Below are 17,115 nucleotides of genomic sequence, written 5' to 3' on the forward strand. Positions count from 1 at the left end.
AGTTGTGTACTCCGAGTAAAGAGCTTTGATGGCGATCTAGATAGACTCTAAACAGAGGATGTCTTGCATATAAAAGTGTTTAAGCATAATGAAGTCAATGTTGATCCTTGAACTAATGAATTTTGATGGACCTTGAACCGATAGTACCACTTCTTCAACTTGATCATCCTCATTCTCTCAAAAAGGTTCCAAAATCACACCAAGCAAGTCAACCTTAATGAATTACCTATAATTTACTGATAGATTGAATAGTTTAGCATTCTCAAATTTTTGCATGGCCACTATTTAGTCACGTTAGTTTCTAGAAGAACTACGTAATCATGCATTTATAATCATGTGGTGGATGCAGCGTGTGGGTGTGACCACCACCATTAGCTATCTTAAAAATCCTTCATTAGATCGTTCCATGAAAATAATAGCATTTTTAACACCACCTAAGCTTGATAATGCACATGACATAGCCACCTTTGGATGGGGTATATTAACAATTCTAGATAGCATGACCTTATGTGTCATACTTTTGTGAGACACTTTTCTATCTTACCTTTTTATAGTGGGAGCTTACTTTTTATAAGATGATGCTGAATCATATACAAGGTTTACTTGTTCTTAACACCAAAAAGAAGAAGTTTATGACTTCCTCTTTTTGTAAGGCACCTTGCCATCTTACCTTTTTATAATGGGAGCTTACTTTTTATAAGAAGATGCTAGATCATACAAAAGACTAACTTGTTCTTAACACTAAAAAGAGGAAGTCTATGACCTCATGTATATACTTACTTAGGCTAGAAACATGGACTATTTTTAAGTTGTTTCCCGACCAAGTGTGAACACGTGATATTAAGCAATACATAATCATTCCCCTTGTAATAGAATACAACTTATTCACACTTGATATATTAATATTAAGTGTTGATATTAAGAAATACACAATCATTCCCCTTGTAATAGAATACTCATAAGCTCTTCTCCTACTCTCTTTTACTTGTGCCCTTTTGGATCCTTTCATTGCTTGATAGATGTATTTTTTGGTAGGAATGTTTGTAGGTTCTCTTATATGACTTTCCCCTCTCTTACCACTTCTTATGAGTGAGATTTAAAAATCTTTCTTCTTTCCTCCTATTATGTGGATCTAAGGAGGCTCAAAGTAAGTGATCAAAGACATGATTAAGGAGAATAATAAGGTGATTAAGAAAGTAAACAAGATGTTAACAAAATGGCATGCGCATAGAATGTCACATAATCTCATTGCAATAATCAAGTTCCATACACCCATATTTATAGCCTTGGGAAGGGCTTCAATCCATGCTTTGTGTGTACCGTAGTGCCAACCATGTGTTGCTCATAACAGTATCCGATTCTACAACAGATTCAAAAGTTTCTTCAAGCTTTTCTTCCATAGGCAACCGATATAAAAGTCACCTACACACAGCTTGAGAAGGTGTGGCTACATAGTAGCCATGTAAGGCATAGCCGTGCTAGCAGAGCTACAGCTCTGAAGTCCATGTGCATTGCAGGCTGGCCTGCAATAGGTTGAGGGTTTCACATAGCAGAACAACAAAGAAGACGAGCAAGCGATTAAGCAACAAAGTAGCGTTGATAGCCAAGGTTGCATAGCGTAGCTCTCTCACAACGGGCGTCGTAATAGTAGTCACAGCAACATCAACGACAGAGAGAGAGGAGGAGAGAAGTGGTCGCCATCGCCAGCGCCATCGCCATCGCCATCGCAAAAGCAACTATAAAGATAATGTTTTTTTTGTGTGGTGGTGAAATCCTAATAGTCCCCCTTTTTTTTTTTGGTAAAGAAAAAGTCTTACGCAAGGGGTTGTTCACATAGGGAGTAAAAGGAAGCGTGTTATTCACATTAGATTAAGCTTTCACAAAGGGTCTTTCTTCTCCATGAATATGTGTTACAAGGAAATCAACAAGATCATCATCGATATGGGCATCACCAAGAGCTGCATCGACATGGGTCGCAACAATACCACGACAAATTATTCATCCAACCCTTGTAATTTTTTGCCGTCAAATGAGCACGCAAAAATTTCCTCACTACCAACCTGACATTATAATGGCCACCAAATGAGTAGGCCAAAAATCATTTGAAATATTGTAACACTCGACCGCCTAAGAGTAGCCAAAGATGCACCCAAGGAGAGTGAAAAACAAGCCATCTCCAAGTAACCTCTGAGCTAGAGAGTGTCCAAGCAAAACAAGAGCCTCTAAGTCACCCAGCCAAGTTAGAATTAAGGGAGAGGAAAATGAAATTTGTAATCCTCACATCCGACCACCTTGAGTAGCCTAAAGATTTGGCACTAAGGGGGGTGTTGAGAAATGTGGTGCCAAAGAGCACAAGGAAGAGGTAGGGAGTGAGTCACATTCAAAGTTTTATCGGGTTCGTGCCTATGTGACCCAATCTCCATCCCACATTGAACGACTATGGCACTTTCGTTATGGTCATCTACCTATGCCACACTCTACGAGCTATCTCGAGACCAATTAGTTGAAGGCATACCCAGCCTCAAACTAACAAAGAATGTTTGTCAGCCCTATCAAATGGGTAAGCAGCATCGCTCCCCATTCTCACAACATGCTACTCATCGTGCTTCGAGAATCTTCGAGTTGATTCATTTTGACTTGAGTGGCCAATTCCCAACCCCTTTCTTGAATGGATCTCTCTACTACATGTTGATTGTTGATGATTATTCAAGATACATGTGGGTATATTTCCTAAAGCATAAATCCGATGCTTTCCAATACTTTTCCACATGGGTTTGGTTAGTCACTAATTGGGATTGCTCGTAGTGACCATGGTGTTGAATTTATCTCCCATCAATTTCCTAAGTTCTTACAAGATGAGGGCATTCAATGCCAACTCACCTCCACCAACTCTCCCTCACAAAATGGAGTGGTCGAGCGCAAGAACCGAACTAGATGGATATGGCATGCTCCATGCTTTTTACAGCTCAGCTGCCTAAATGCCTTTGGTCAGAATCGGTCAACACTGTCGTGTACCTTCTGAACCGTTGCCCCACGGTCGATGTTCCCCACAGGACTCCGTTTGAGGCATTTTTTGGCAAAAAGCCAATCGTTTCCCATTTTCGTGTCTTTGGGTGTCGTGCATACACTCACACTCCGAATGACACAAGGGGCTAGCTTTAGCCAAGGAGTGAGGTGCTTATTTTAGTGGGCTACTCTTCTGAATCAAAGGCTTACAAAGATTTTGATCCAAGATCATACAGAGTTTTCTTTTCGTTTGAGACGTTGTCTTTGATGAGCGAGATTTACTTCGCCTTCCGGTGCCCATACCAACTAAATAAGAATCTGAGATTGTGCCACATGAACCCCATCAGTCACCTACAACTTCACCTCTTGAGGAGGCTTCCTTCTTCTGACAGCCACCCAAGGACCCTTTACCTCACTGGTATCAACAAACCATGTGTGATTCTAGCATGCTTCCCCTTGATACCACTTTGGATGGTCCTCCTTGGTCCACCAGACGGGCTCCTCGTGCCTCATTCACCTCTGTTTTTTTTCGCAGACTATGTGGGGCATGATGAGCCAACATCGTGGAAAGATGCTATCAAACTTCCATCCTGGAAATAGGCTATGGAACTAGAACTCAAAAGCATTGACTGTAATGGCACGTGGTCCCTTGTGGATCACCCTTGTCCCTCATAAAAAGGTCATTGGATTGCCCACCCAACATCTTTGGCTAGGAGGGATACCACCGCTGGCTTGTATGCACTGGGAACTGACTTGCACAATCCCATCGCATAAAATGATCTCTCTTTCACCAAACCATGGTCACATGTAAGCTAACAATGCTTCAGCAAGATACTTTCCCAAAGCTTGGCCTGATTGCAATCCAAGTAGGTTAACTCGTGCTTTGCGATTAAGGTGTGATGAGGGCAATCAAACCAAGGCTCCATGTATCCAGCATCTCTTTGACATTCTCTGAAAATGTTTGATTTATATGCTCCTAGTGGAGGCATTGAAAGGTTTCTGATACCGCTTGGCATGGCTATTCTAGGTGATGCAAATGTGGATTCAGGGTGACATTATGTGGTCTACACTGATGGCAAGTTCCAATTACACCCTTACAAGTTACCCTTAGCCCAATTAATTAAATTAATGTGCACACACATATAGTAGTGCATATGGATTAATTTTTTAAGGAAAAACCTTGTAATTAAATACTCTTATATTTGAACTAAATATTGATGTTTGATTTATTTTTTATTTTCTTTTGTAAATTTCTGAGAGTCCCAGTCCTTCTTCATTTGGAAAATATTCCAAAGGGTTACACTGAGTGGAATAAATATTTGCTCTAGAAGTTGCTCTCAATTGATTTTGGAACACCATCTTGAAATTACTTGCTTTTTCCTGAGTTCCTTCAATAACTTTAATACCTTTTTAACTAGTTATAGGGTGCAAATTTTAATTTCTACAACTCCTTGTACCTTGTTCTCATGAAGATCCATGAAGGAGATTGTCACGTAGGCTGTAATGCTCTGACCGACGGCAGACCGGATGGCCATATCCCCGGGGTTCAGTGGGAGAGGACGCCCATGCGGAGTCATGGGCGGCCAGGCTAGTGTGGACGGCAGGCCACACACTATATAGCCTGGGGGATGAGGGGCAATCCTCATTCTTCCTCTATGGCTGGGTGGTGAGCCAGAGGCCGTCCCCTCTCGTGGTAACACCCGTAGCAGCGTTACGGATATCTAACACTGGTATCAGAGCGTGGTTCGAGGGGATCGTGAGAGTCCGCGCGTGAACGGGGGACCGGAGCCTCGATGGTTTTCATCCACAATCTTCTCACCATTATCTCCACAAGGGAGTGTGTGGAGGAAGGGGGGCCAAAACTTTTGAAGGGAAGAACTCTTTCTCTCTCTCTCTCACTCTCTCTCCCCGACACACACAGCATCGCAGGTAAGAAAATTTTTGGTTGTTTTTCTTTTGTTTTCTGCGTTGAATGGTTGTGAAATACTCGCCGTTGAATGGATGCGAAAAAATTTGAAACGTGTGTTGAAGTGGGGGGGGGCGCAGACCACCCCCACGACCAGCCCCTGTGTGTGGGGGTGAGGCGGCGAAACCCAGTAGCTTAGGCTGCAAACACGTAGCTGAAACTCTGCGTGGGGGGCTTGCCTTGCAAATGAAGGAAACACTTTGTGTTGAAAGGCTTTCAAAGCATGTGAAACCTGTGTGTCGAGGTGGGGGGGGGCGCAGACTAACCCCACAAAATATAATGAAATAGTTAACTCTGTGTAGGATGGGGGGGCGAAGACCAGCCCGGCCAGTCCCACGAGATGCGTGAATGCGGTGTGTGGGGGGGGGGGGGGGGCGAACAGCAGCCCCTACATCTCGTAATGCTGTTGTGCTGCGTGGAGAATCAAAACCAGCGCAGCGCCCTGCTATACACTGCCTTGCGTGAGCGAAGAAACGCGTCAGCATTGGGGGGCTACTTGCACCCAGGCAAGCCAAAACCCACGGCGGCGTCAGGCCAGCCAGTCCTGGGCGGCCAGGAGCAGGCGGCGGCGCCAGCCAGCCATGGGCGGTGGCAGCCAGCCAGCCATGGGCGGCCAGCGGCGGCGGCGCTAGCCAGCCAACGGCGGCGGCGGCCAGAGCCACAACGGCCAGCACACACCAGCCAACCCACCAGTGGCCAGACACCCAAAAAAAAAGATTTAAAAAAAATATTTTTTTAAGATTTAATTTTCATTATTCATTCCTTGAAAATTAAAAATTCGAAAATTCAAGGAAACACTCTCTCTCGGCTGGGGAGGAGAATCATCCCCGTAAGAAATAATCCCGGCAAGGCACCTCTCGATCATTTTAATTTTTGTTATGAGTTGCAGGCATTTTCTCGTGGATCGGAGCATCCCGGAAGCGTCCTTGTGGAGGCTCGCAACGCAACAAATCGACAGGCGACCGTAAAGGGGGGTGACTATTATTCTCTCTCCACCACTGCTCATTTTTATTAGCGTTTTTTAGTAATTTCCGAGTTCTCGCATTATTTTTTGCAAGAATTAAAAATGTCTGCTAGGCGTAGTGTGTCCCCACCGCCTTCTACTTCTCTAGGTTTTTCCAGTCTCTTGTCCTCGGTCGCGGGTTTGACCCCGACCGAATTGTCAGGCCGTACACGCCCGACCGTTGTTCGGTCCGGAGCGCGCTTATCGATCACTCGTGATCCGCCAACACCCTCCTCGTTATTGACCCTGCCTTAGGACCCAGCGAGCCCGTAGCGGCCGCATTGGCTGATGACCCCTTTCTGGCCGATGAGCCAGAGGACATGAACACTGACGTCACCGAGGGGACCGAGGAGGACCTCTTGGATTATGACGACGATGACTATGACCTACTGGACCCCACTGATGTCCTGACAGAGACGGAGTGTAAGATTCCTCCCCAGCCTTCGAGGTATACAGGAGTAAGAATCTCCCTTCTGATCTCATAATTATTCCCTCTTAAATAAAAGAAAGTTTCTGTTTTTTTAAAAAAAGGAAGACCCTTTCCCTAGAATACTTCTCAGGAGTCCCACCTGTTTTAAAGATTTAGAACAATGAGTTCAGAAGTGAGAATCGGTGTTTTGGATACCAAGGTTTTGGCTTTCATTCGAGTACGGCCCAAAAGAAGTTCTTTATCTCTTGGGGAGTATAAGAAGTTATCCCCCAGATATTGTGACCCTTATATCTGAATTCAATGAAAGTAGGTGACTTAGCCTACAAGCTTCTTTTATCTCCTCATCTCAAAATTCTTAATGCCTTCTATAGAAAAATGTGTCAAACACAAATCATCGAAAGACAGTAAAACTTCAGTGGCAAGTTACCGTTGGCTTCTAGGTTACGCTAGCTCCTTCCTTTATATAAGTCGTAACTTTTACTTGTCGCTCACAGTAATCTTACTCCCATCAATCTCCTTTCTTTCTTAATCTCCTTCATGGCTTGGCAACAAGAACTAGTTTTATCTATGATGATTTCTCACCTTCAAGACGCAAGAGAGTCTGTGAAGAAAGACTTTATAGAACAGTATGAGCGCTCACTTTTTCCTCACCTAGGAACTTCTGTAGCGCAGACCAAATGGCGGACCTATCAAAACATAACTAGGGTAACACCCTGGGGTCAGCAGCACTTTCGTAACAATGTCCGCTTGGCCATGGTTATTGAAGCCTTGGGTTTGGGTCCCCGATACTACTGCGTCATGAGATCAAGGCATCTTGGGTTTTCTGAGCAGGTCTTCTTACTGACGTGTTTTCTTTCTCATGAGAAGATATGCCTTTACCCCGTTTTTGGCTTGCCTCTCAGAGGTCCTTTTGTTAGATCACCTCATACCACTGAGATAGGTGCGGCAATAACCAACAGAATCATTCCCATAGATGAGTTACCCTATACTTGTGCAGCTTGTGAGGACTGCTTTTGTGACCATATGATGGACGGGCTTATGGAAGTGTAAAGAGTTCTTCTATCTTTACTGTATAAGTTCCGAGAATGAATAAAGTTTAAATCTTGTTCTTATTTTGAATCTTGCTCTCTTTAAGACTTTTCTTGGTGGTTAATCTTGATTAAAATTTTTCTCTAAGTCTCATATTCGTGCATCTTGCAAAATTATCCCAAGTTGCGAGATGAGGACATCTCGCGTTTTTTAAGTGGGGTAGAATGTAAGATTCCTCCCCCAACCCCCTTTTTGATGTCTAGTATCTTCCCCTGTAATCAATCCCTCTTCAGAAATATAAAGACCTTGTTTCTAACTATTTTAACTTAGAGAGAGAAAATATTCTAGAGAGAGAATATTCAAATTATGAATATTTTTGGATAGAAAAATAACTCATCTTATTAAAATAAGTTCTCCTGAAACAGAAATTCAAAAAGAATTTTCCAATGTGCAATTGGAATTAATTGGAAATAGGTATAAAGAACCTTAGTCTAAGGGTCTAGATTTTCAGAAATCTTTAGACTATGGTCCAATTAAGGTTCCTATGGGCCAATAGCATCAATACATGTGTAGGGAGGAGATAAATCCAATTTGTAAAAAAGAAGATATCCAAAAATGAGTAAATGCTCACATAAGGTGAAGAGTTGAAAATGTACAAGGTTTATTAGTAAAAAACTATGAGCAATATTAAAAATATGAGATATTTTGGGTATCCAAAAATGAGTAAATGCTCACATAAGATGAAGAGTTGAAAATGTACAAGGTTTATTAGTAAAAAAACACATATGTAAGGAAGGGGAGTTTTTTAAAGGAGGTGCATATTTCACATAAGATGAAGAGTTGAAAATGTACAAGGTTTATTAGTAAAAAAAAACTATGACACATATGTAAGGAAGAGGAGTTCTTTAAAGGAGGTGCATATTTCACATAAGATGAAGAGTTGAAAATGTACAAGGTTTATTAGTAAAAAACTATGAGCAATATTAAAAATATGAGATATTTTGGGTATCCAAAAATGAGTAAATGCTCACATAAGATGAAGAGTTGAAAATGTACAAGTTTTATTAGTAAAAAAACACATATGTAAGGAAGGGGAGTTCTTTAAAGGAGGTGCATATTTCACATAAGATGAAGAGTTGAAAATGTACAAGGTTTATTAGTAAAAAAAACTATGACACATATGTAAGGAAGGAGAGTTCTTTAAAGGAGGTGCATATTTCACATGCTTGAATGAGTTTTAAACTCATAAAAATTGAGATATTTCATCTCTCCTCTCTCCTCATTCAAGTCTAGTTCCAAAAAGTTAGCTTAACTGACCTAAAAATGGTCAAAAAGTGACCAAACCGACTTGGAAAATTCTAGAATCAGTTTGTTTGGTTAGGAGCTGAAATTTTCCTATAAATAGAAGCCTCCCCTTGTTGAAAAAAATATAGTGTCTTATGCATTGTTACTCTACTCCACCTAAGCCAAGAACTATGAATTCTTTAATAATTCACTAGTTTTTGACACTTCTCTCTTTCTTAAATCCCCATTGGTGGCTCCATCAACATACTAAACCAATTGATTGGTTGGGGGCCTCTACCGTGAACAAAGAATCAAGAAAATTATGAGATAAGTATAGTGAATTTTGATCTTTTCTATAAATTCTCAATGATTCTCTCTTCTCAACCCCTCTCAAGCTTGAGAAGCTTAATTAGTATGGTTTTTGAAATGTTATTGAAGTTAATAAATTAATAATAGTAAAGAATTACATAAAATTCTATTTATATTTAATTCTAATGGTTTTTCTCTCTTTCACTTAAGAAATGGTCATACTCATGACCCTTTTCAATCCAAATGAAGCTTTTCATAAGGCTTTTCCTTAATCCAAGATTAAGCTATGCTTGAGGCCAAATTAATGGCTTTTTTCTACACTTTTAGTTTATGTTTATCGATGATTCAATCCATTATGGATTGATGATCCAATTAGAGACCATTCTAATTATTTCCTCAATGATAAACCTTATCGCTTAAAAAAAATTTGAGACTTATCAGTCATAGTAGAGCGGAACTATGGCAAAATTTTTATAGAAATTACGCATAAAATAATTTCATTCAAAGCATAAAAAGAGGACTTCCTACCATATTCTAGGAACTATCATCCTAGATTAATTAAAAGAATATTATTATGCATGGAGATATGGATGTTTGCATGTAGATGTAGAGGTATGGATGTGAGTGTGAATGTGGAGGTGGATGTATGCATGGAGATGTGGATGTATGCATGTAGAAATAGATGTGTAGATGAGGATGTAAATGGAGATGTGGATGGATGTATGTAGATGTAGATGTATAGATGTAGATGTGGATGTGAAGGTGGATGGATGCATGTAGATGTAGATGTATAGATGTAGATGGGAATGGAGATATGGATGTATGCATGTAGATGTAGATGTATAGATGTAGATGGAAATGGAGATATGGATGTATGCATGTAGATGTAGATGTGAATGGAGATGTGGATGTATACATGTAGATGTAGATGTATAGATGTAGATGTGGATGTGGAGGTGGATGGATGCATGTAGATGTAGATGTATAGATGTAGATGGGAATGGAGATATGGATGTATGCATGTAGATGTAGATGTGAATGGAGATGTGGATGTATACATGTAGATGTAGATGTATAGATGTAGATGTGGATGTGGAGGTGGATGGATGCATGTAGATGTAGATGTATAGATGTAGATGGGAATGGAGATATGGATGTATGCATGTAGATGTAGATGTATAGATGTAGATGTGGAGGTGGAGGTGGATGGATGCATGTAGATGTAGATGTATAGATGTAGATGTGAATGGAGATGTGGATGTATGCATGTAGATGTAGATGTATAGATGTGGATGTGAATGTGGAGGTGGATGTATGCATATAGATGTAGATGTATGGAGGTGAATGTGAATGTGGATGTGGATGTATGCATAGAGATGTAGATGTATGCATGTAGATGTGAATGTACGCATATAGATGTGGATGTATGGATGTGATTATACGATATGTGATGTGAGGGAATCTGAAGTGATGAGATGAAAATGATGTGATGGGATGAGTATACATATAAATGGAATATGGAATAAGTAATGTAGATTGATGAGGGATAATGTGGAAAAATGAAAGTTAAAATAAAAATTGTATTGTAAACTGTTTGTAAATGCTGTTTGTAAAAGATTGTTTTATGTCAAGAATGCTGGGGGGAGCATTTTGACCGTCTTGTGATTAAGGTCGTGATGGTAAAGTTGCAACTGCTGACGGGGAGTCAATGAAGGACGTCTCGCGTAGCAAGGTCGGCCGAGGTCTTGACCAGCCTCGATGCGATTAAAATGGTGAGCTTCCGGTAACGGTGGATGAGGGGCCAAGGAAGCGGCCTATGAGTGAAACGCTAGGTCACCTGCGAAGGATCCTAGAGGGTGCTGACCATACGGTGCTCGGGCTCTGGGTCGCCTAGGATACCCACGCGTGTGTCGAGGAAGATATTGGAACAGAGTTGGAGTTGTTTTCTGAAATCGGGCATGGATCTGGTTGATTGACCTTGCTGGTCTTCAATGGATGAATCCATGGCTCTTTATATGGATCTGTTGGTTGATCTTGCTGATCTTCAACGAGAGTCCATCTTGATAAGTGATTATATTGCCGAGTATTAAGGGCTAGGAACTATCGAAACGGCCCCTAAGCGTTCTAGTTGCCAATGATGCCATAGATACTCTGATGAAGGAATGATGAGAAATTAAGAATCAATTGGATAAATTGGAAGATTGTGATCAGTGATACTATGGTTTTATTAAAGGATTGTTTTAAACTGGTTGAATCTGTGAAAAAGGTAATTTCATATTGGGTGTGTGAGTGGTGTGACTAGTTTTATTTTGCATGAACATCCGGCTAGGGGGCCTTGGAACTCTTTTCCTTGGTACCCGGGACAAAACCTAACCAAATTCTTAATTGGATCCCATCACTACAGTGGTTGGCCGGTTGGCTAACCCATGGGATTGGATGGGGTTAGGCTGATGGATCCGTAAATCGAGACTCAAACTTTTGTTTTTACGATAGATAAAATAAGTCCCGGATAGTAACTGTTCTATGGATAGGAATGAATGGCTGTGCCTCTTGAATGGGGAAAAAAGCGTTGATCCCAATGATCCAAGTGCAAGTTTCTTCCTTAATCTGACCATGTATCTTATAGATGCAATTGGATCAGCTCGATTAGAAATGTTCTTGACTACGTTAGAGTAAAAAGTTATCCAGGTGGAATCGCCCGTGCTTTCCGGTAAAGGAAGTTTTTTCGGGTTCGGCTTTGGAACAACCGACGGATTAGTCTCTTATCCGGATATCCGTGGTGGGTGAGGCCTTGAATGTGGGACCCCTGTCTCGCGCGAGAAGTGCTACTTCCGCTGCCAGTATCGTGAATCCATTGCTCGGTGGGAACAGGGATCTTACACGGAGCTCTCTAGTGGACTGTTTAAATATCTTAATGCCAAATTGAACACTATGGGTAAAGTCCAGGCTGATTTAGTCACGATGTTACAGAGCATCTCCACACGGTTAGATGCACTGACAGCCGCCTCAGCTAATACTCCAACTCCTCGTGGTAGCCGAGCTCCTGCGGCACGGGTGAGTGTAGCCTCGCCAGTGGTTGCAGGAATACAGGCCGATGCGCCTGCGGGGCCGTTCGTAGCGACAGCTTCGTCGTTGTTAAAAGACTTAAAGCTGCCTAGTTTTGGTGGCGAGGAAAAGGAGAGAAACAAGGACTCAGTCAATATGTTTCTAGCAAAGTGGTCAGATTTGCACGCGCTGCGCCAGCAGCCTAGCCGTATACAGCCCGTAGAGGCTAGCCTCTCTTTAACCGGCAAAGCGTACAAGTGGTGGATGAGTCTGACAACTCGCCCTGCCACTTGGACGGAATTTGAAACAATGTTTCGAAAAGAATTTTTGCCTGTTAATGAGGCAGAGAGAAGCTGGGAGTTATGGGACAAGTGCTCGATGGAGAACAAATCCCTAACTCAGTACATCTCAAACTATAGGGAGATAGTACTCAAGCTAAAGGGAATCGATGCATTCCAGACATTGCGAGGCTTTAAGAGAGGCCTCAAAGATGATTACCTTGAGTACGTAGAACCCCTACAGCCTAAAGACTTATCAGAGGCAATTCAATATGCACAGATATTCGATGACATCAAGCGCCGTAGTGCGCGTGGTGGTTCTAGCAGGGCCGAAGGTAGTGAAAAGAGGAGGTCACGCCTCAAAAGAAAAGGGTTTCGCAGTGACAAACAAGGGGATAGGACGGACCAGGAAGGACAGGATGGTCATTGGTCTAAAAAACCGCGACCATCCAGGAAGAAAAGAGACATCGAAAACCAAAAGAAAGAGCAATATATTAAAGCGCGAAAGGAAAATCGCTGCTTTAATTGCAATGAAGTAGGACACACGAAGGCTGAGTGTCCAAAGCCTAAAGCCAGCACGAGTGGCAACGAGCCCAAAAAAGATGGTAAATCTTCTAGGCAGTTGCATAGAGTGCAGAGACTCCCTCTCAGTTCCGCAGAGTTCAGAGAGGCGACAGTGTGTCATTGTGATGAGCATCACGCTTGTTCAGTGACACCAGCGATGTGGCAGCCTACTGTAGGTCCGCATGACATGGTGCGCATGTATGGCACCATAGGTGGCCGTAGAGTCACAGTTTTTATTGATGATGGAGCTAGTCACAACTTCTTGAACTACTCGTTAGTCAAGAAATTGGGATTGACTGAGACCCGGAGTGATCATGAGTATACTGTTGGCCTAGCCAACGGATATGACAAAACGGTATGGAATACCGTAGTATTGGGGGTCCCATTATCTATGCAGGACTACGAGGCTCTGCTTGACTTTCAGGTCATGCACTTAGCCAGAGCAGACGTATATCTAGGCAGGGAGTGGCTGTATGGCTTGGGCCCTAGTCTAGCTCGGAATTACTTACATAATACGCTATGTTTTGAGCATGGAGGTAGAGTCATCACCCTGCAGACAGCAGGCGACAGTACTGTCCCTGCCACACCACTTATTTCCTCCATGGAGCTATGTACAGCGGTCCGTAGAGACCAGATAGCAGAGGTATATGCTTGTTACCCTCTTTTGAATTCTGTTTCCGTAGATGAAACGATAAATGATGTTTGCGTAGACAAACAAGAAAAACAAAATAACCTTGGACGAGACCCACTGTTTGAAAACCCTGTTTGGCATGCATGTGATTCAAACAAGAAAAAATCCAAGGTGAATGAGACATTAAAGAAAAAGTACGTAGATACTTTAACAAATTTATTAGAGGAATTTCAGGATGTTTTTCCTGATGATTTACCAGATGGTTTACCACCATCTAGAGAAGTAGACCATGGCATCGAAGTTATGCCAGGATCAAAACCTATAAGCAAACCTGCTTATAGATTAAGCCACTCCGAGGCACAGGAGGTGGAAAAACAATTAACGAAATATTTGAACAAAGGCTTTATTCGGCCTAGTTCAAGTCCGTGGGCATCGCCTATTCTTCTGGTAAAGAAGAAAGACGGATCTATGTGGATGTGCATAGACTATAGGGCTCTTAATCAGATAACGATTAAGAACAAGTATCCGATGCCACGCATGGATGAGTTGTTTGATCAACTCTATGGATCGAGATACTTCACAAAAATAGACCTGAGATCTAGGTATCATCAGGTTAGAATAAAAGTAGAAGATGTTGCGAAGACAGCATTTAGGACCCGTTTCGGGCATTTTGAGTTTTTGGTTATGCCATTTGGGCTAACCAATGCTCCAGTGACGTTTATGACGCTGATGGATAGTATTTTACGTCCATATCTGGGAAAATTCGTAGTAGTTTTCCTAGATGATATTCTTGTGTACAGTAAGACACAGAAAGAACACATAGAGCATTTGCATCTAGTGTTCAAGTTGTTGCGAGAGCACAAATTATTTGCAAAGAAAAGCAAATGTGAATTTTTTGAAATAGAAATTCACTACCTTGGCCATATTATATCCGCCGATGGTACGCGGATGGAGCCAGAAAAAGTAGAGGCTATTCTTAAATGGCCAGCGTCGAAGAATCTCGAGGAACTGCAGATTTTTCTTGGCATGTCGGGGTTCTACCGACAGTATGTGAAGGACTACGCGAAGATCGCAGTCCCGTTGACTGACCAGTTACGGTCAAAAACAAAAAACATTAGTTGGGGGGACGCCCAACAGAAGAGCTTTGACAAGCTCAAGGTGACCGTAGCAGCTGCACCTGTTTTGACAATTGTCGATCCAAATGAGCCGTTTGTTTTGGAAACAGACACTAGTAATGAGGCCGTTGGGGCCGTACTTATGCAAAAGGGACGCCCAATTGCATTTGAGAGTAAAAAGTTAGATCGTGCGCAGCGTAACTACTCGGCTTACGAGCGAGAGTTACTAGCGATAGTTCACGCACTGAAAAAGTGGAGACACTATTTATATGGTGCTACTTTTGAGGTCCGGACGGACCATGAAAGTCTGAAATGGCTTTCAAGTCAAAATGAACTGAAGGGTAGAAAAGCTCGGTAGGCGGAGATTCTATAGGAGTTTGACCTTCAAATACGTTACCAGAAAGGTAAGTATAACGTGGTGGCAGATGCACTTAGTCGCATGCCACAGATAAATGAACTTAGTTTCACAGTCTTCAAGAATGATTTCTTGGAGTCACTACATGGTTTATGTGAGCATGATCCATCTTTTACAGAGGTCTGGCGTGCTGTACGCGTACGCACTTCTTCACAGACGCGACCACCTCCCTCGTTGGCACGTATTGCTAGTCCGGAGAGACTGGCCGAAGGTGCAACGGGAAGGGAAGCGAGAGTTAGTCCGGAGAGACTAGCCGTGTCTTGTGGGTATAGTTTGGAACTGGAGAGTTCTGACGTAGGCCCTTCATCACCTTTGACTGCCACGGCTTCAAAGGGGAGTGATAAACTTCGTCGGGGGGAGAAATATGCTAATTACTCCATTGACGACGGGTACTCACTCTACAAGGGTAGAATATCTGTACCAACTATTGGTGTCTTTCGGGCCCAAATTCTTAAAGAAAGTCATGATAGTCCAAGTGCGGGTCATCCCGGGATTCAGAAGACCTATGCACTAGTAAAAAGACAGTTTTATTGGCCTAGTTTGTTTAAGGACGTCCAGACTTATGTGCTGAAATGCAATAAGTGCTAGGTCAATAAACATGAACGTCTTAAGGTTGGAGGACTACTCCATCCGCTGGAGATTCCTCAAGGGAAATGGGAAAGCATTTCCATGGATTTCATTACTGGTTTACCCAGAGGGAATGACTCGGTGTGGGTGGTAGTGGACAGGTTAACTAAAATGGCAAAGTTTATTGCCACGAAGAAAACTGTTAAAACGCCAGAGTTGGCAAAACTCTTTATTGAACATCTCTACAAGCTATATGGCCTGCCCGCAGATATAGTGTCGGATAGAGATAGAAAGTTCAACAGTCATTTTTGGAGAGAAGTCTTCAAAAAGCTGGATACTACTCTGAGTATGAGTACGGCAGATCATCCGGAGTCTGATGGTCAAACTGAAAGAGTTAACCAAATTCTAGAGGATATGTTGCGTTCTTATGTTAGTAAGAAGCAATCTAATTGGGAAGAGTACTTACCCTTACTGGAGTTTGCCTATAACAGCTCCAAACACTCAGCAAAACTGGATTTACACCATTCATGTTAATGTATGGATTCCAGTTGAGATCTCCAACGGCTGTAGGCCTAGAAAAGGAGAAGATTCAATCTGTCAAGGATTTCCTTGAAGATATGAATGATATGCTCAGAGCCGCACGTGAGAGCATTCGTAGCGCTCAGGATCGCGCTAAAACTTATGCGGATAAAGGACGAAGAAAGGTGACCTTTGCAGAAGGTGACTTTGTATTCCTCAAGGTTCCTGCGCAGTCAGAAACCATGAAAACGGGAAAGTGTGATAAACTTTCTCCGAGATATTGTGGTCCTTTTAAAATCCTTAAGAAGATTGGGGACGTAGCATATAAACTTGAGTTACCGGAGAGTTCTAAAGTCCATCCTGTCTTCCATGTCAGTAGACTGAAGAACTCAGTTCACGGGTTAGAGAACGCAGTTTCTCCAGAGATTTTGGTGGACTTGATAGAGCCACCAAAGATACCACATGAACCTGAAAAGATTCTACAATATCTTTGGTGGCTCTATCAAGTCCACCAAAATCTCTGGAGAAACTGCGTTCTCTAACCCGACATAAAGTGTACCAGGAAGTACTTGTTAAATGGACAGATAGGGATGAGGAGGTATCAACCTGGGAACGCCGTAGTGCAATTTCCAAAAGGTTTCCCCAGTTTGTTTTCGAGGACGAAAACTCTTTTTAAGGGGGGGGTAATGTCACGTAGGCTGTAATGCCTGTGACCGACGGGGGCAGACCGCGGATGGCCATATCCGGGGTTCAGTGGGAGAGGACGCCCATGCGGAGTCATGGGCGGCCAGGCTAGTGTGGACGGCAGGCCACACACTATATAGCCCGGGGGATGAGGGGCAATCCTCATTCTTCCTCTATGGCTAGGTGGTGAGCCAGAGGCCGTCCCCTCTCGTGGTAACGCCCGTAAGCGGCGTTACGGATATCTAACAGAGATGGTGCCTTTATGACAGT

Source organism: Cibotium barometz, chromosome 26 (genome assembly GCF_041138505.1).
Source record: "Cibotium barometz isolate CiBa-2024 chromosome 26, ASM4113850v1, whole genome shotgun sequence".
NCBI lineage: Eukaryota > Viridiplantae > Streptophyta > Polypodiopsida > Cyatheales > Cibotiaceae > Cibotium > Cibotium barometz.